At 44.1% G+C, this 20,330-nt stretch overlaps 1 long non-coding RNA gene across 1 annotated transcript in view; it reads left to right on the top strand.

The window, feature by feature from the left end:
- Window positions 1-20,330, top strand: part of LOC142819262 (uncharacterized) — a 64,205-nt gene that overhangs the window by 31,316 nt on the left and 12,559 nt on the right. The window lies entirely within an intron of this gene.

Raw genomic sequence — 20,330 nt, 5'->3', positions numbered from 1 at the left:
GCACTGTGTCAAAAGAGGGGGGCCCCGCGAAATTGTGCTGCTCTGGGCCCCGCAAAATCATCATCTGCCCCTGTTTCCTGGCACAACTAAACTCGAACCTTGCTTTAAGTTATGATAAGAGGAAGCTGCATACTGAACTTGGTAGTCCGAGCTTTTACTGTCTAGGAGGAGTTATTGAATAGACAAAGACTTGCTCGCTTGCTCGCACACAGACAAACTCTCTCAAGTATACAGAGGCTATGTCTACACTATGGCTGCGTCTAGACTGGCAAGTTTTTCCTCAAAAGCAGCTGCTTTTGTGGAAAAACTTGCTAGCTGTCTACACTGGCCACTTGAATTTGTGCAAGAACACTGACGATCTAATGTAAGATTGTCAGTGTTCTTGTGCAAATACTATGCTGCTCCCGCTCAGGAAAAAGCCCTCTTGCGCAAATGCTTTTGTGCAAGAGGGCCAGTGTAGACAGCTAATAACTGTTTTGCGCAAAAAAGCCCCGATCGCGAAAATGGCGATTGGGGCTTTCTTCCGCAAAACCGCGTCTAGATTGGCATGGACGCTTTTCCGCAAAAAGTGCTTTTGCGGAAAAGCGACCGTGCCAATCTAGATGCTCTTTTCCACAAATGCTAGTCTAGACGCAGCCTAGGTGTTTTGTTGCAAAAACATGCAGTGTGGATGTGTCCATTTTGCGCAAAAACTCCTTTCCGAGACACAAGGATCTTGCACAAAAAGTGGTTTTTGCACAAAACGGACACATCGACACTACATGTTTTTGTGCAAAAACCTCATGTGCAAAAACGGATTGGAATAGATTATGTAAATGAAGCATGACAAAATGCTAATTAGCACTTCATTTGCATTGCCTCGTCCGACAAAACACGTAGACTGTCTACACTCATGGTTTCTTGCACAAGAAATATGCAAATGAGGCTAAGTGGAATGTCATCGAGCCTCATTTGCATATCTAATGAGTTGCCATTTTTTGCAGAAGAGGCTTTTGCACCAGAAGGAGCTGTCTATACTGCCCTTTCTTGCACAACAAAAACCCTCTTGTGCAATGCCGTTCCACTGCTTATTTTTCAGGAAGAAAGGCATTGCACAAGAGGGTTTGTCTGACAATTGTATTCTTTACTATAGTTTCAATTAATTTGTCTGGTACTGAGGTTAGACTTATCTGTCAGTAATTGCCAGGATCACCTCAAGAGCCCTTTTTAAATATTGGCATCACGTTAGCTATCTTCCAGTCATTAGGTACAGAAGCTGATTTAAAGGATAGGTTAAAAACCACAGTTAATACTTCCACAATTTCCCATCTGAGTTATTTCAGAACTCTTGGGTGAATGCCAGCTGGTTGTGGTGACTTGTTACTGTTAAGTTTATCAATTTGTGGATGTTTTCAGATAACTATCCACAATGACGCCAAGATCTCTCTTGAGTAGTTGTAGCTAAATTAGTCCCCATCATATTAGTCCCCCTATGTATAGTTGGGATTATTTTTTCCAGTGTGCATTACTCTACATTTGTCAACATGTTCCAAAACCAAACCGATATCACCTGAATCGATTGGTCTTCAGCTATCGTTAAGACTGTGCCAATCACAACACGTCCACCATTCTTCTCGCACTCTTGGCTTTCTTCTCCATGTTCGTCCAAAACGTTTAGCTGTCATCTTCCCATCTTCTTGGAGGCCGAGTGGGTGGTCTTTTCTGTTCTCATGGGTACCACCCAGCAATAATGGCGGTCCACCTATTGTCCGTGAGCCATGCTGTCTGGCCTGCCCATTGCGTTTTGTTATGTCTGCTTTCCACAATAATATCTTTCATACCGCTGAGTTCTCTGATGGATATACCCAAACCAATATACCCACCGATATAAAGCGGATCTCTGCAGATTTACAGGGTTCTAAATACAGAATTTGTATCCGCATCCATATCTGTAAAAACTGACCCACAGATAGCTGTATTCACATTCATGGATGCAGATATATTGTGGATATCCACACATTTGCAGGGCACAATAGATTTAATGTGGTAGCTCAGTCAAAGCTAGCCAAAGGATACCTACCTGGGCATTTACCATCAACTATCTGCATTACAAACTTTTCTCATGAGTTGTTCATCTTCTGAGTATCATGACTAATTTTCTGTTGCAGCAAAACTTAGATATCTCAGTCAGGGATCAGAGCCCTGTTATTGCTCTGTGCTCTGCCTACTCTAACACCAAATCAGCCCCTGCCTCAGGGAGCTGCTCACCAGCTAGGATTTAGGCAAACAGGGGAATAATCTGAGAACAGGAGAGGGGAGGAGAGAGTGAAAGATAACTTGAGACAGGTGCACTTGCAGGCCTTTATTCTTTTACTTCCTTAGAATCCAAAGGAGGTCATTTTCAGCCTGCAAACATTTGAGACAAAAACTTAAAACAGAATTAAAAAAAAGGGATTAAGAAAGAGGTTTTCAGTTTTAACAAACTCCACACAGCCAAACAATGGTGTCGACCTTAGCTATATTGTATGACAATTACTGGCATCAAACACCACGCTGAAGAAAGCAACAAGGTCCCCTGCCTTTATAAATGAAAGCGCCTTTCTATCAAGCCTGGAGAATTCTAAAGGATACAATTTGCTAAAAAACTTTTTCTACTTTCATCACATTCATTTTTATATTTAAAGTCTAGGCATTCATTGAGAAGAGTCTGCTTATATATTATTTACACCTGAATCACAGTCAGACCAAATGCAATTGAACCCATAACCCGAGCACTTCTTGTGGCAGCCTAAACCCCATAATTTACTGGAAAAGGCAAACGCTGAAGTAGCTGGCTTTAGAAATACATTTTCTGCTACGGTTTGCCCTCCATTTAGTACAAAGTTAAAGCACGTAGGGTACTGTGGGTGGCACTAGTCAGATCCTTTCAAAACCAGGAAATGCTGAGAACCTGACCTTTTCCACAATGAAACATGTTTGATTGTAGGATGCTCTCCCCCACCCCAGCCCACCCCCTTTTTACTTTGCTGTTAAGAGAACAGTATGATTAGAGCAACGATTTGCCCAATCCTGCAAAGGGCAAGTTCAGGCACATACTCGCACCTGCTTAACATTACACCCATGCTAAAGTGTGTTCAGAGGCAGGGCCTAAACTAATAGATAATCCACCACTGATGAGAGAAGAGGTTGTTAATGGGAGACATCTGCTCAGGCATTGAGGTAACAGTATATCCCAGGCCTCTGAAAAATGCTGTTGACATTAATTACCACCTATTTGTCTCATCAAATTACCTGCTATGCAAACTAAGCCTGGGCATTTTGCCACTGTTTCCAGTGTGCTCAGATTGACCATGTATAAATGACTACCCATGGTAGAAGGCAGTGGAGAACCAGGTGAACCTTTTTGAATTAAAAGCCCTATGACTTGGCTTTCTAGTATGATTATATGGTTTCCTTCATTCCCCTGTGCCTGGCTGAGGTTATTTTTCACCTCTCAGACTGCACAGAAAAAAATGCAATGGAAATGTAGACCCCTCTTAAATGTAGACCTCCTCTTAAAATAAGGAATAAGGGATCTTTCGGCAAAGCTCCGAGCCAGAAAAAAGCAGCAGCCATGTTTATGCAAATGAAGCGGGGGGATTTATATCCCCGCTTCATTTGTAATTGCGATGTGTCTAATTTGCATCCCTTTTACGGAAAAGGAATGCAGTCTAGACACAGCCTAGGTCCTTTTACTACGGCTGGAAATAAAAATCATTGCTGCTCTATTTATATTGTCCATTGCCTGAAATAAAGCTGATTTTACAATCTGTTATTGACCATGATTTTCAGTTTTGCTGAGTTTTACAAAACCCACAAATAATTGCCCTCCCCCCCCCCCAATGGAATGAAACACCCTTATTTTCCCATTTCCTACCACCTACATGAAAACTAACAAGAAATGGTTAGCTAGGCTTTTGCAAAGTGGAAAATCATGCAGCACTCTGGTTCACTACTTTAACACTGGTGCAAGGGATGCATGGGGGAGATGCAGATTTAGTGCCTTGCTCTGTGGTTCACTACTTTACACACTTGTGCAAGGGAGGGGTGGACAGGTGAGGGGGAGATGCAGATTCAGTGCCTTGCTCTGACATAGACAGGTCAGGGCTAGGCTTTTAACAGTATGCAGATGTCTATAGACTAAGATGCAAATAAATACCTGGGATATTTTCAAGAGCACACTGTCACCTAACTTCTGGTAAAGAACCTCTATATCTTGTAAAAAAGAAAAAAGCCCCTTAATCTATCCTGCCATTCCAATGGGGATAATAGCATTTTCCTAACTTACTGGGTCATTGTGAAGATAATAAGATATACCATCTCATAGAGCAGGAAGGGACCTTGCGTTCAGTCCCCTGCCTTCACAGCAGGCTAAAGTACCATCCCTGACAGATTTGCCCCAGATCCCTAAATGGCCCCCTCAAGAATTGAACTCAGACCCCTGGGTTTAACAGGCCAATGCTCAAACCATGGAGTTATCCCACTGCCCTAACAATTAGATCAAAGGTCCTGAGGCTGGGACCTGCAGAAATCCTGCTGTTATGACATGCAGCTGAGGTCCTGTTTCAGTCTCAAGGTTGCTCCCGGAGCTGCCCCTTGTTCAGGGCAGAAGAAGACATTAAAATCTAGCCCTCTGGGCCCAAATACATTTTCTGACTAGGGGTTTCTCAAAATTATCGTAACGCTTCTGAACTCTCCCACTCCGGGTTAGATCTTTTTAAAAAAATTACTCTTGTTTGTTTCTTTGTAGCCAGATAGTAAGTGACTGAATCTTCACGCACCATAATTAAAAATGAAATTTTCCCCCTGATTAGCATTCCATCCCTGAATGAATTCAGGGCAAAGCATGGACTGTAATTACCAGCTGATCATTGAGGGTTCCCATTCATCAGGAGGCTTGGAGAGATGAAATTGATGAGCAGATGAGTGGAAACATCCCTTCTCAGCACTTTGTGCCTTAGAACCCCATTTGGTAAGAAGAAAGTGCAGATGAGCTGAAATACATGCCACACTCTAATAAGGAAAGTGGGGGTGTGTGAAATCCTTAAAAACACGTGAACAAACTAATAAGAAAAAAAATCACAAAGTTGTGTTTGAAAATCTTGGCTGGCGAATAATAAATGAGCTTTGAGTGCTGGAATTTGTTGTTTATTTTCCATCCAAGGAATTATAAAAGGATTTGATTTTAGAAAGTGGTGAGCACCGACTCTCTAGCAATCAGATCTGTTTAAGGTATCTCAGGACACACTAAAATGTATGCTCCCCAAAATCCCTTAATTATCACTTTGTAAAAAAAAATCTTGTCCTCTACTTGTTGATGGTCTTCTTCTCTCACACATCAAGCATTGTTTCTATTATATAAAATCCCACTTAATCAGCTAACTGGTTAAACATTATGGCTACGTCTAGACTGGCATGATTTTCCGCAAATGCTTTTAACGGAAAAGTTTTTCCGTTAAAAGCATTTGCAGAAAAGAGCATCTAGATTGGCACGGACGCTTTTCCGCAAAAGCACTTTTTGTGGAAAAGCGTCTGTGCCAATCTAGACGCGGTTTTGTGCAAGAAAGCCCCGATCGCCATTTTCGCAATTGGGGCTTTTTTGCGCAAAACAATACCATGTTGTCTACACTGGCCCTCTTGCGCAAAAGCATTTGCGCAAGAGGGCATTTGCCCGAACGGGAGCAGCATAGCATTTCCGCAAGAACACTGACAATCTTACATGAGATCGTCAGTGTTCTTGTGGAAATTCAAGCAGCCAGTGTAGACAGCTGGCAATTTTTTCCACAAAAGCAGCTGCTTTTGTGGAAATACTTGCCAGTCTAGACGCAGCCTGTGTCTAACTGGTTAACTGATTAAGCTGGATCCTATGAGGTTGCCAGTTAACTGGTTATTCTTAAGTATCACCTGGAAAGGGTGATGCATATTGGGTAACTGGTTAATTGGTTACCCATTCATATCCCTGGTTTTGGTATATAGAAATGTTCTACAAACCACAATAAAGTAGCAGGAGGGACAGTCTACTATATTGGATGCTGTGCTTTGACACAAGAAACCTGGGTTCAATTTCTGGCCAAGACCACAGAGTTACTCTATGATGTTGGGTATGTCACCTAATCTATTGAGCATCTCCATTCTCCTTCTGATAAAAATGGGGAAAATGCTTCCTTACATCACAGCATGTGGAGAAGATGGCATCCATTAATGATTGTGAGGTACACAAATGGTTAGGAAGGCCGTATAAACTGCTAGCTGGATTTGTTTTCAGAATGGATGAAACCCACGTACAGGCCTCAAGTGATATTGTTCTCTTAGTCTAAGATTTTCACTTTTAATGCATTCAGGAAATCATTCAAAGCCATCATATTTATAGCAGGAAACTCAAAGTAGAGTCCCTAGTTAGGCATATTAATAACTGAAAGGTGACTAAGAGCAGCATAAAATATTTAAGTAGCTTTTTGATTATACTGAAAAATATTTAAATTTCAGAAATTGCCAAAGTACAAGTTAATTGAGCCTCAACCAGACTTTGGAGATAATCCTGCAGAAATATAGCAAATTCTGATCCGATCTCAGCTATACTGGATTGAATCCAGGGTCACCACGTTAAAATTAACGAAGTGGCTCTTATGTTAACTCTGCAGAACTAAGACCAAAATTTGGTCCGTGTAAAAACTCTGCAGACCAGAACTCTACAGACCTATACTTCACACAGATCTTGAGGGACATCTCTTCAGCTGATGGAAAATTGACATAACTCCATTGCTTAACCTGTTGTAAAACTAGTTTTTACTAGCTGACAATCTACCCCATAATTCTTACTAGAATTAAAAAATGGTTGGTTTGTTTTAGTTCACTGCCCAATATGAAATTTTGGGCAGAAGGGATTCATTGTGAGTCAAATTAAACATTTTGTTCAACCTGCAACAAATTGGTTAGGTTACTCTTTTACTTTTCTAACATATATAATTTTTTAAAAAATGAGTAGTCCTATGGCACCTTAGAGATGAACAAAAATATATAGCATAATGAGCTCTCGTGGGTAAGACCCACTTTATCATCTCTGAAATGTTTCCCCTGATTAGCATTAGCTGATGAAGTGGGTTTTACTCATGAAAACCCATGTCCCTAGATATTTGTGTTAGGCTGTGTCTACACTGGTGCGATCTTGCGCCAAAGCGGCCGCTCTTGTGCAAAAACTTGCTGCCTGTCTACACTGGCCATGTGTTCTTGCGCAAGTAAACTGACATTCTACTGTGTAAAATCAGGGCTTCTTGTGCAAGAACTATGATGCTCGCACTCAGGAATAAGGCCTTTTGCGCAACTGTTCTTGCGCAAGAGGCCAGTGTAGACAGGCAACATGAATTTCTTGCGCAAGAGAGCATCTGCACTGGCATGGATGCTCTTGTGCAAAAGCACATGCCAGTGTAGACGCTCTCTTGCACAACTACTTTAACGCTAGAACTCTTGCCAGTGTAGACGTAGCCCTGGTCTCTAAGGTAGTGTTTTCAAAGTGATCTGTGGACTCACTCTGAGAGAGCTACCAATGGGCCGCTCCGGCTTGTTTATTTACCGGTTCCACAGCCACAGAGCCTTGCAGCCAATTGGAGCAAACCGCAGCCAGTGGGAGTCGCGAGGCTCCGTGGCTGTGGAGCCGGTAGATAAACAAACTGGAGTGGCCCATTGGCAGCTTTCTCAGAGTGGATCCACAGACTGCTTTGAGAAACACTGCTCTAAGGTGCCCCCGGACTACTTGTTGTTTTAAAACTAACATGGCTACCCTCTGAGCCTGTTTATAATTTTGTTTTAAATATGTCTTTTGAACTGAAGAATCAAAATGATTCTTTTATAAAGTGTAAGTGAATGTTTTTGGAGGGAGGAGAGAGCGTTATGCGGAGGAATTTAGAATTTTTGTTGCTGTTTTGTTGTAGCAAAATCCAGACCGTGACTTTGACACAAAGTTGCAAAAAGTTTTGTTCTGCCCACGTGCATTTTTTCATTCAAAAAATATCTTCTGACTTTATTTATTAACTTTATTTAAGCCAAGAATTTGCCTAAGAAAGAACTGAGATAATGAAGCAGGAGGGACAGACCACAATAGCTCCAAGTACTCAGCTTTTGCCTGTTAGTTACGGGGAAATTCTCTAATGTATTTCCCAGGCACAAGGTAGTGTGATCTAGTGGATAGAGCATTGGACAGGGATTTAGGAGACAAGGTTCTGTTTCTTGCTCTGCCACTGGCCTGCTGGGGGACTTCAGACAAGGCACTTCAGTGCCCCATGCCTTCATTTCCTGATCTGTGAAATGAGGAAATAGAAGCGATGGGCTTAAATTGCAGCAAGGGAAATTTAGGTTGGATGTTTAGGAAAAACTTCCTAACAGTCAGGGTGGTTAAACACTGGAATAAAGTGCCTAGGGGAGGCTGTGGAATCTTCATCACTGGTGATATTTAAGAGCAAATTAGACAGACACTTGTCAGGGATGATCTAGACAGTGATTGGTTCTGCCGTGAGGGCAGGGGACTGGACTCGATGACCTCTCGAGGTCCCTTCCAGTTCTATGATTCTATGATGCTTACCTTCTGGTAAAATGTTTTGAGCTCCACTCATGCAAAGCCCTACATAAATCCTAAGTGGTGGCGCTTAATATAACAGTAGGAATCAGAAATTCTAACAGTAGGAACCAGAATGCAGAATTGCGGCTGCATTCTGCTAGGAACTGTGCAAGCCTAGAAGTGGTTGCGGGGCCCTATTCCAAAAGCTTAACTCTGCTCTGCGTATTTTTAGGATCGATTTACCACGCTTTGATTCTCTTCCTCTGTGGAGGTCCACTTGCCCAGAGATGGCCTCCTTCCTGAATTGGTGCTGCGTGCCCTTCCCCTACAGCTAAGGAGAAGAGGCAACAAATTTTATCAAGGTCATTTTCTTTTTGCACCTCACCTATCTGCCCATGTCCCTTGCATATCCAAAACACTAAACCTCATCCAACAATGGCCTAGTAGCACGTCTTTCATTTCCTGACAAAAAGCTGCTCCTGTCCTCTAGTAAAACAGAAAAAGAGATGACATGGGAGCTAGTATTATGATGCGAGGGAAGAGGAGAACCCCTTGATGGAGACATAATAACATATCTCAGATGATCCTAATGTTGAGCTTTCTAACCTTCAAATGAGTTTAGAGTCTGAAGCTGTGATCGCAGCATGAATGTAATACCAAAGACATCGTTTGACATCAGGCAGAGTTGACGATGGGCAGGAAGAGGATTTGTTTTTCTCTTTAGGAGATTTAAGAAGGGGCGTGTTCTCCACAAGTAGAACTGGAATTAGGTGACTTCATTACAATGCTATAGTTCTTTATATTGTTTTAGAAAAATTGACTCCAATTTCAGTGTAATACATACGCACTCGGCTATCAGTTCCAGCGTTGATTGACCCCGTAATGAAAGCTTTAACAAGAGTGTTGGCATATAATTGTGTGCCTCTGACCTGAGAAGTATCTCATCTTATGATTAACTTGCCCAGGAGAACTGCAAAGCTGAGAGTTTCTAATACCAACCTACAGGCCAGATCTGCAGCTTGCATGACTCCTCCGACTTTGGTGGAGCTCTGTTGAATCACGTCCGGTGAGATTCTGCCCAGTGTTATGATCATTTTCAGAGAACTCCCCCTTTGTCAGCACCTTTTCCTAGTCCCATATATCTCTCATGTTTCCTTTACCTGCCATCTGTATTTCCTTTCCTTTTCTTCTTCCCTCACAAACTCAGTGCACCCACTCGGCGGGCAGAAGAACCCTGCACTCTTGTGGAACTTTTCAAATGCCACCATCAAAATGGCATCTGTACTAGCCAGTTCATTAGAATGTCCATACGTGAATGTGCCAAAGACCCTGGACTGCTCTCTCTCTGTAGGCATGGTCCTTCTAGAGCAGGGGTGGGGAACCTTCTCTGGGTTGGGGGCCAAAGTCCCATAGAAAAATCAGTCAGGGGCCGCCCACAAGTGAGAAACAAAAAAACACAAACAGACCCTCATTGACATGGCCCCTGACTGAGAAGGAGGTTCTCCCACATTCTCCTCACACACCAGAGCCTGGAGACATCCAGGCTAGTAGATTTTGTGTGTTCCAGCCACAATGTTGGAGTGGGGAGCCCTGAGCCTCGGGGGCCAGATCCAGGCCGCATCGAGGCCCACTCCCTGTTGTTGAGCAGTGGTGAGAGATGCAGTGGGAAGTGTTAGTAATCATTGTGTAGCAGGTTCACTCACGTTCCTCACAGCTTCTTCCCTCAGGGTGGCTTGTGGGAAAGTAACCGGCTGATCTGACGCCAACGCGCTCCCTTTGGGTGAGGTGTTTTCTTCCGGGCACTGCCCTCCTGCAGTGACCACTCCGATCTTGGTCTGTGCCCCTTCCAGGGAGGGAGTCATTGTTCTTCCTCCGCTCCTCCTCAAGGGTCCTCCCTACTCCCCAGGACCCCCAGTTCTTCTTCCACTTTACGTGCCCAGTTGCCTCCTGCAACTCTGCCTTGTGGACTTATGGCCTGGGGCTTCCCTGGCTCAAACGCCCACAGCCTACCACAGCTGCCTCCTTGCGAACCGCAGCTGTCTCCTTGCAGCCCAGCCTTTTAGGGCTGCCTCCATGCGAGCCCCACCCTCCGTGATGGCCTCCTTGCAGCCCCTAGGGCTTCAGGCTGGGTAGCCTGGGTTTGCTAGGCCAAAGCCTCTCTCACTGCAGGCAGGCAGGTCTCTCTCCTCCTTCCAGGAGTTGCTTTATATGGCCTCCAGCTGGGCCCTCATTAGCTGCCTCATCTGGGCTTCACTCCAGCTCCCAGCCCCTTAAAGGACCAGTGCAGGGCAACACCCTGCCACAATTAGATGAAAACAATTCTGCCAATCTAGCAGACTTCAAGAGAGGGAGAAATCACACGGGGCCAGATATTCTGGCAGTGTCAATTGGCTTTGCTCCATTGGCTGCAATGGACTTCTGCTCATTTAACCAGCTGAGAATCTGGCACAGAGAGCTAATTTTAGAACCGTGATGGGCAACCTGCAGCCCAAGGGCCGCTTATGACCCATTGGGGTTCTTTGTGCGGCCTGCAAGACATTTTGTTCACAGCTGCCCATGTACAACATTGCCACATTCTGCTGGTTGCCTACTGGTATTACTAAAGTGACACACGTGGCAAGTCAGGGCACATGATGCAAGGTGGCTGCTGATAGTGAGGGCCATACGCTCCCTCTGCATCCAGTAAAAGTGCTGCCGGGGTTCCGTCAGCAAATCCTGAAAATTCTAGGTACACAAGCTGTCATGATCATGAAAGATGGCCAGCAGCATGGGGACTAAGGTGTTAACTATACCTAACTCAGGTTGAGTTGGCCAATAGGAATGTAGGTAGGAATTTCAAACTAGGACAGGAATGTTTGGTTTCTCCCTCCTTTGTCCTGGGCAGTTTTCTCTCCAGAAAGAAGGAGACAGAGATGTCTCTTTCTCCAAGAAACCATTCTTCACTTTCTGTAAGTAGGGTAAAGTTTAGATAAATCCGTTAGGTTTTATTGTTTTATGGTTTGGGAAATGGGATCTGATGTTTGTGCACTTTTAAAAAATGTTTTGGCTTCCCTTTGTAACTAAGTTCTAGGCCCAATGTGGAGTTTCTCCATGAGTATTACTTTATTACTTTTCCATCTAGTCATTATGCTTGCAACAGGAATATTGTGATGATAATAAAAGTTCTTTCTCTTTCCTTTTCATTAACCTGGTATTGGTTAATGGTTGTGTCCTGGTTTGTACTTCAGGGGTGAGATTTCCCAGTTGATCTTTCCCCTGCTTTTTGTATCAATATTTGGGTGGTGGCAGTGGAGATTTTATTCCCAAAATCTAGGTTAAGATTTTGGGGGGAAGTTTTATACTAAAGCCTGGTAGATAAGGTTTTGGGGTACTTTTGCTGGCCCCCACTTCTGCATTTATCATGCCAGAGTGGGGGAACCATGACACGAGCACATTTAGCAGAACTACCCTATCCTGGGAGAATGTCTTGCTTATGACAATCTTGTGGCCCATTTGGATGAAGGAGGGCGACTCATGCAGCCCACACACTAACCTAGGTTGCCCATCACTGCTGTAGAGGCTCTTGTATAGGACAGAAATTGGGTATATAGTTCAATAGACATACTCACTGATCAAGGTATCCTTTAATATCAAGTTAAGATGGAAGTAATTGTTATAGGGGACCACATTTGGGGAAACTGCTGCACTAGAGGATCTGCATCGGTTCGCTCTCTGTCCTGTTGCAAGAGAATGGTACGCCAACCTGTCTCTATTGTCTCAGAAGCCACCACCCCGATTCTGCCTTGCCAAGTCCTTGTCAAAAAACTACTCCTCAGAAAGACTTCCATCGTTTTTGTTCCCTTTCAGGAGAACGGTGACATGAACATTCCTGGGCTCTAGTAGGAGCTAGCCAGCCCCAGTTTACTTGGATTTAGGAAATTCTCTAAAGGTCCCTTGTTGGGCTTGGTAGGGGAACCCAAGCCCGCACATTTGCTGCATTGCTATAGCAGGGCCTCCCTCTTCAGCATCCAGCCCAGGGTGAGCTGAGATTATCCCTTTTATACTGCCCCAGCACTTGGAGCATGCTTAGTCTGGCTGGAGGAGCGGGACTTCCTCCATCCATAGAATCATAGAACACTAGATATGAAGGGACCTTGAGAGTCATCAAGTCCAGCACCTGGCCCTCACAGCAGGACCAAGCACGGTCTCTATCATCCCTGATAGATGTCTGTCTAACCTCCTCTTAAATATCTCCAGTGATGAAGATTCTACAACCTCCCTAGGCAATCTATTCCAGTGTTTAACCACCCTGACAGTTAGGAAGTTTTTCCTAATGTCCAACCTAAACCTCCCTTGCTGCAGTTTAAGCCCATTGCTTCTTGCCCTACCATCAGAGGCCAAGGAGAATGATTTCCCCCCTTCTTCATTGTAACACCCTTTTAAATACCTGAAAATCGTTATCGTGTCCCCTCTCAGTCTTCTCCTTTTCAAACTAAACAAGCCCAATTCTTTCAGTCTTCCTTCATAGTCATGTTCTCTAAATCTTTAATCATTCTTGGTGCTCTTCTCTGTACTTTCTCCAATTTCTCCACATTTCTTGAAATGTAGTGCCCAGAACTGGACACAGTACTCTGGCTGAGGCCTAATCAGCGCAGAGTAGAGCGGAAGAATGACTTCTCGTGTCTTGCTCACAGCCCTCCTGTTAATGCATCCCAGAATCTTGTTTGCTTTTCTTGCAACTGTGTCACACTGTTGACTCTCATTTAGCATAGGGTTTTAACCCCTTCTTGGCCCTGGGTGGGGTATGCATTCCCCATCACACCCTTGTTATTACAGCATTTCATTGAAACCTGCTCTTGTCTTTCTGGCATCCCGGCTGGGCAAATTAATGGAAAGCACTGCTCGGTATCCTTTGCTAATGCTTTAAGTGACGGTTCTGCACTGTCCTCATGCCGGGGAGAGTTACATGTAGGTGTGGCTGACAGGTCTGTTTGAATTAGTCATGACACCATGAGGATCTGGAATGCTATTCAGAGTGGCACAGGATGGGAGATTCATAAGTGACCCTCAGTGACAATTTTTCATAATCTTCCTGTATGGCTGGAATTGGAAATTGATGGCATGAACCTGAAATACATTTTTCAAGGCTGCTTCCGAACAGAAGGCAAGGTTCACTTGATAATACGTCTGACATACATCATTTGCCTAGATCCTAATTCCCCAATGTTTGATGCTCTCTATATTTTATCTTAAATTCTTCTGCAATAAATCTAAGCCTGTGTGTGGTTTAAAATAAAAACCGGGGACATTCCAGCAAGTTCAAGGTTCTTTCATTTAAACCCATTTTGTTTAGGATTCCTGGAGGCTTTTGACCATCTTGTTTTTATTTTTTATTTGTAACCTCGGTATTATTTCTGGGAAAAGTGTCTGTTTGGGGGAGGGAGCTGTTGGTGGGGCCTGAAACAATAGGCCTTTTACTAACGGAATAGAACTATTCTATATAGGACATATTGAACTCGGTATTCCCTCTTCTCCTACCTTTGATCTTCCTACTCTCATGTTAGGGCCTCAGCAGGCCCAGCAATGGAAGGGGTGGGAAGGAGGGTGAATGGACAGTTGCCCCAGGGCCCGACAATTCAAAGGACCCTGGGGCTCCCGGCCACTGTCACTACTGCACCTTTGGGCCTTAGTCCTGCAACGAGAGCCAAGTCCAGCAGAGTTTTGTATCCATGGAGAACACCACTGAATTTATTAAACTGAATTCAGCTCAGTCTTGCACGGGCATAAGGACCTGACTTCAGAGATCAATTAGTAGGATCAAGCTTTTGGCTTTAAACCTACTGTTCAATTTTTTTTATTATTAGGGGGTATGACTGTGTGCAGATTTGGGTGAATTTCATGAATAAGGGCTTTAAGGGTATGTCTAGACTACATGGCTCCGTCGACGGAGCCATGTAGACGAGTTTACTAGACATAGGAAAATGAAGCAGCGATTTAAATAATCGCCGCTTCATTTACATCAAAATGGACGCCACACTGTGCTGATCAGCTGTTTGGCGGCACAGCGCAGTAGTCTGGATGTTCCGCGATCAACAAGGGAAGCCCTTGACATCCGCTCCTTTATGTCTTATGAAATGAGGTTTACTGGGGCAGTTGACAAAGGCTTCCCTTGTCGACCGCGCAGCGTCCAGACTACCGCGCTGCGTCCAGACTACCGCGCTGTGCTGCCAAACAGCTGATCAGCACAGTGCGGCGGCCATTTTGATGTAAATAAAGCGGCGATTATTTAAATCTCCCCTTCATTTTCCATTGTCTAGTAAACTCATATACATGGCTCTGTCGATGGAGCCATGTAGTCTAGACATACCCCTGCTGTTCTGAAACATCCCTTACTCCTCAAGGAATGAAGTTTATAGGGACGTTGGAATAGTAAGCCTGAAATAATACTCCGGTATCCCAAAATAGCATTGCAGAGTAGACCTAGCCTTAGAGGCAGAAGAACTTCCAATACGCACTTTTAAAAATGCCTACCATTATGCAACCATGAAAAGACATTTGCAGTCTCCAGTGGCATAAAAGATCCTAAGGGGACTACCTCTTCCTTTCTAGATAAATTAGAAAATCCTACAAGGGCATAAATTCAGTCTAAAATCCCATAATAAATGGTAGACAAATGTGGAGAAAATATGGCCTGTTAATAAAAGAATTAGTCATACATTAATGTAAATATTTATATAGCACTTTACTATTAGCTCTTACAGCTAATCTATTTCCTCTGCTAATGGTTCTGAGTTAAATGTGCTTCCACCATAGTTCACAATAAAAATTATCGATAACAGGTAGCTGGCCTGCTACCCTTCCCCACTAAATGGTAAAATAGGGATAAATTCATAATCTTTTTATTAGATTTTTTTAACCTTTGGTCATTTTGAGGGACTTACAGAAATAAAAGCAATTTAAAAAAGCAGGAAGGCTTTAACCACTGGCTTCTGGGAAGTCAGCTGGGTTTGCTTGTCATTTTGGAGAGCCACATTGCTTTGCAAATAGAAAATCATAAGAATTTAAAATGTCACTTAGTTAGAGCATCTGAAATTGCCATGTAGAAGAGTTTGCTCACAAGTCAACCTTTATAAGCCTATGAACATGGATTTCTCTTACTCCTGGGAAATCTTGTCCAATTTTAACTCTCTTCATTGTGGTAGGGCAAGAAGTAGCCCTGAGTTAAATGCTGGGAATATATTAGTACATTTAGCACTTTGCACAGTGTACTTACACAAATGTATTTTTGAATACTGAGAACAAATAATGGCTAGCTCCCTCCGCAACTTGAATAATCCTTATTCATGCCAACTATCACATTGACATCAATGGAACGACTTTGCGATAAAACTGTCCAGAGGGTCAAAAGCCTCTGGACTTTATGCAGTGTAATTCATCATGTAGGTAAGAATTGTTCATGTGAGCAGAGGCTGCAGGATTGGGCCTTGTTTTTTTTTTTTCTCCTACAAATGTGTGCATGGACATTCCATAGAGAAAATGTTCTGCAGTGTGTTTGTATTTAATCAACTACAGTCTAATACGTTAAATATAATAAAACACCAAGGCTACGTCTACACTGGCCCCTTTTCCGGAAGGGGCATGTAAATTTCATGAGTCGTAGTAGGGAAATGCGCGGGGGATTTAAATATCCCCCGCGGCATTTAAATAAAAATGTCCGCCGCTTTTTTCCGGCTTTTAAAAAAGTCGGAAAAGAGCGTCTACACTGGCCCCGATCCTCCGGAAAAAGTGCCCTTTTCCGGAGGATCTTATTCCTACTTCAAAGTAGTACTTCAAAGTAGTACAAAGTAGTACTTCAAAGTAGGAATAAGATCCTCCGGAAAAGGGCACTTTTTCCGGAGGATCGGGGCCAGTGTAGACGCTCTTTTCCGGCTTTTTTAAAAGCCGGAAAAAAGCGGCGGACATTTTTATTTAAATGCCGCGGGGGATATTTAAATCTCCCGCGCATTTCCCTACTACGACTCATGAAATTTACATGCCCCTTCTGGAAAAGGGGCCAGTGTAGACGAGCCCCAAGGGTAACATTCCAGCGCCATTGAAGTCAGTGTCAACAAGAGTTCACCCCTATGTGCTTAACTACCTTGGCTACCTAGGGCACAGATTGCTTCAGAATTAGGACCTCCAAGTCTGAAATAATTTGCATCATAAGGCAATTCTAAAGTGTCTCCATTAGACTCTGGATAACCAAAGAGAATCTTTAGTAAGGTTATGTGTACACTGCAGAGTTTTCCCGGAAAAACGGCCATTTTTCTGGAAAAACAATACTTATAGCCACACTGCTATTGTGTTCTTTTGACAGAAAGTCGAAAGAATGGATGTTTTCTTCCAACAGCGGTAAACCTCTTTCTACAAGGAAAAAGCTTTTTTTGGAAAAAGGCATGTGTAGACGGGGAAGAAAGTGTTTTTCAAAAGCAGAGGCCTCCAGGAAAAAGCACGTGCCCTGGTGGCCACTCCATCCAAAGTTATCACAACTATGGACACTATCTTTCGAAAAAGCAGATTGTTTTTTCGATGCACTTTTGCTGTGTGGACATGCTCTTTCGAAAGAAGTTTTTCCAGAAGATCTCTTCTGGAATAGCTTCTTCCGAAAGAAGCCTGTAGTCTAGACGCAGCCTTTAGCAGCCATTTCAACAAGTCATCCATGGGGAGAGAAGGAATGGCGATGCTCTCACTGTGAGACAAAGAGAGACAGGGAGGGACTAAGGTTTGAATCCCAAGGAAATGCATCTGAGTTCTCCATTTGTGACTAGTGAACCCTGAGCTATAGTGGAAGGGAGAGTGTTGAGTAAGGCCCAAATTAAGAGTTTTGCAATCGTCACCTTATCAGCTGGAGAGAGGGATGTTTTAAACTTTTCACATTGCCAACCTGAGCTCATCAACTAAACTGGGTTTTCCCAACCTCTCAGAGCCCTACTTTGAAACTCAGTGGGATTAAATAAAAAGAAAAACCATAAGTACAAAATGCCAGCCATGCAGGAAAAAATGCACTGTAGCAGAAATAATTCTGAAAGGAATGTGAAGACGTCATCAACATTCAGGCTGCTCTTGAAAGGCGTAAAAGCTACAAGTAACTATGGGGTGCCTCATCAGAACTCCATGCATGGCAAGTGAATCAGTGTGTCAGAGTCCAATGAGCAGCATACGCTCCTGTGTTACGTTTGACTTGAGTCAACTGTCCAACTATCTGCCACCATAAATGGCTCTGTAAAAGTGACAAGTAGTCCTGTGTCTGTTTAGCAAAGTCTGGGACTGACAAGACAAAGACCTCTGTCTTATGACTGGGAGGAAGGATGATTTAATGCAGTGGTCCCCAACCTTTTGGGGCTGCCAGGCACCTGGGGGCGGGAGCCACGCATGCGCCGCACGCCTGGGGGCAGCACCGCACATGCGCCGCGTGCCTGGGGTAGGGGCCATGCATGCACCAGGCGCCTGGGACCCCGGGGCACAAGAATGGCTCGGGCCAGCCCTGGTCACTAGGCGGGCGCACATAAATGCCCCGGCGGGTACCATGCTGCCTGCAGGCACCGCATTGGGGACCACTGATCTAATGCATGATACTCAGAACTCAGTGGTTCAGGGGGCATATTAGTGATCAGAATTGGGCATGCAAATTCATTGTTTCATTTACACCAGGGGTGGGTAATAATTTTTGACTGGGGGCCACTTCAGAAATTTTTGAAGTGGCCCTGTGCTGTCCCACAAGGGGCAGAGTCTCAGGCGGAAGGAGTGGGGCCAGGACACTTCCATGCTTCCCCACCCACAGATCCTGTTTGGTCTGGGTGTAGGGGAGCACGCAAAGTCTTTGCCCCCCTCAGAGGTACTTGTGCCCCTGGTGGTGGAAGGAGACTTTGCGTCCTCCCCTCTGCTTCCCCCAGGTCAATCCGGGCCTGGGGAGGGAGAGCACATGAAGTCTCTCGCTCCCTGCCCTCACCCTGCAAGGGAAGTGCCTTGCTTAGAGTCAACCACCAGCTGAGCAGCAGCTGGCAAGCGCTGAGCCCCTTGCAGGGTGGGAGGAGATTTCACGCACTCTCCTCTCCCCCAAGCCCTCATTGGCCTGCGGGCATGGGGAGCACATGAAGTCTCCTCCCGCCCTGCAAGGGGCGCAGCCCTTCTAAGCACCACACACTCCTTGCAGGACAGGGGCAGAGTGGGAGGAGACTTCGCGCACTTCTCCCCATCTCCAGGCCCTGATTGGCCTGTGGGCAGGGGGAGTGGCAGGGCCTCCGCGGGCTGGATCAGCTCGCTTGGCGGGCCGGGTCCGGCCCGTGGAGGCCCTTTTGCCCACCCCTGATTTACACACACACACGCATGTTACACAGCAAAATGACAGGCCATGTATGATTTTATCTACAATTGGTCAATTACATAGTGAAAGCATCCAAATTGGTTCATAACTTACGTGGGTTAATAATTAAATCACATAGTGTTTCGATATCAAGTGCTATAAAGGGCCACAGACCTTCACATTAAAGAGCTGCTTGTGACTCTCAGTCTGAGTATTACTAGCGGGGAGCACATTAGACTGGTGACCTGGATTCCCTTCCCCACTCCCAGCTTCCTGCATGACCTAAGGCTGTTGATTAAATTGACCTTGTGCCTTAATTGCCCGTCTGTAAAATAAAGGCGATACAGCTCTGCCTCACAGGGGAGTTGTGAGGGAGAACTCTATGAATTGTGAAACACTGAGGTGCTATGGTGACTAGCACTATCTGAGCACCAAGAAATAGACATCAGGAATTCTCCAGCAAAAGTGTATTTATCATGGGCTAGAGATGCAACATTGAGGTCTGTGTCTAAATCTGAGCCTTCCCAAAGTCCCAGGAAGTCCCATCACGGACTATCATACTCTATCGCCTGCTATCATCTCAGCACTCCATAGCAATTGTCTTGCCTATGCATCTGCACTACAGCTCAGGTAACGAACGGTTCACTGCACGTTATCTAACAAATGTAGCCTTGCCTTCTGTTTGGACACAATTCACCCCTTTTCAGGGGAGCAGCAAAATGCTTGTGCACTGTGTCAGTCCTGGTAATGCTTTATTAGGATGAATTTGACTTAAATGGAGCTACAATATATTGACTGACAGCAGGGCCTTGCCCACTAATCTAGAGCTGGTCCATATAACCGTAGCAGACCCATTTTCTAAGGAAAATGCAGCTTCCTTGTAATCTTGTAATGCTTTGTGAAATCATGTCAATGGTGCAGAATTTTGTTTCTGAAAAAAAAAACCATAGAGACCAGACAATGTCAAAACATTCTATTATGAAATGATCTGAATTAACTGTTTTGATTTTTTGTTTTGAAATGACTTTGTGTTTAGAATGCTTTTAATCTATTGTATGACAAGATTTTTTGGAAATAAAATTGTTTGATTCAGTTTTAGCTACTCCAAGCATTTGGATCCAACATGAGAATGAAAATGTTCACATTTTGTTCCAACACCAAATGAAGCCAAATTCTAAAATGTCAAAAACTTCTGTGAATTAGAATTTCTGTCATCTACTATGGTCCTCATTAACCTTTAAAATGCTACAAGCACTGCTGGCGTCCATTATAATACCATGACTAAGTAGCTGATTATTTTTCCTAATGTTGATTCAAAGTTGAAAGCAATTTTAATTTAGATTTTTGGTGACTCCACCCACCCACAATCAGAAAGTTTAGCTTGACTAGTATGAACATTCATAGAAAATCAGTTGGTTAGCATGCCTGCTTGACTGTTCA

This window comes from Pelodiscus sinensis, chromosome 21 (assembly GCF_049634645.1).
Source record: "Pelodiscus sinensis isolate JC-2024 chromosome 21, ASM4963464v1, whole genome shotgun sequence".
NCBI lineage: Eukaryota > Metazoa > Chordata > Testudines > Trionychidae > Pelodiscus > Pelodiscus sinensis.
Note: the sequence above shows the minus strand (reverse complement) of the source record. Positions and strands in the feature narration are given on the sequence as shown.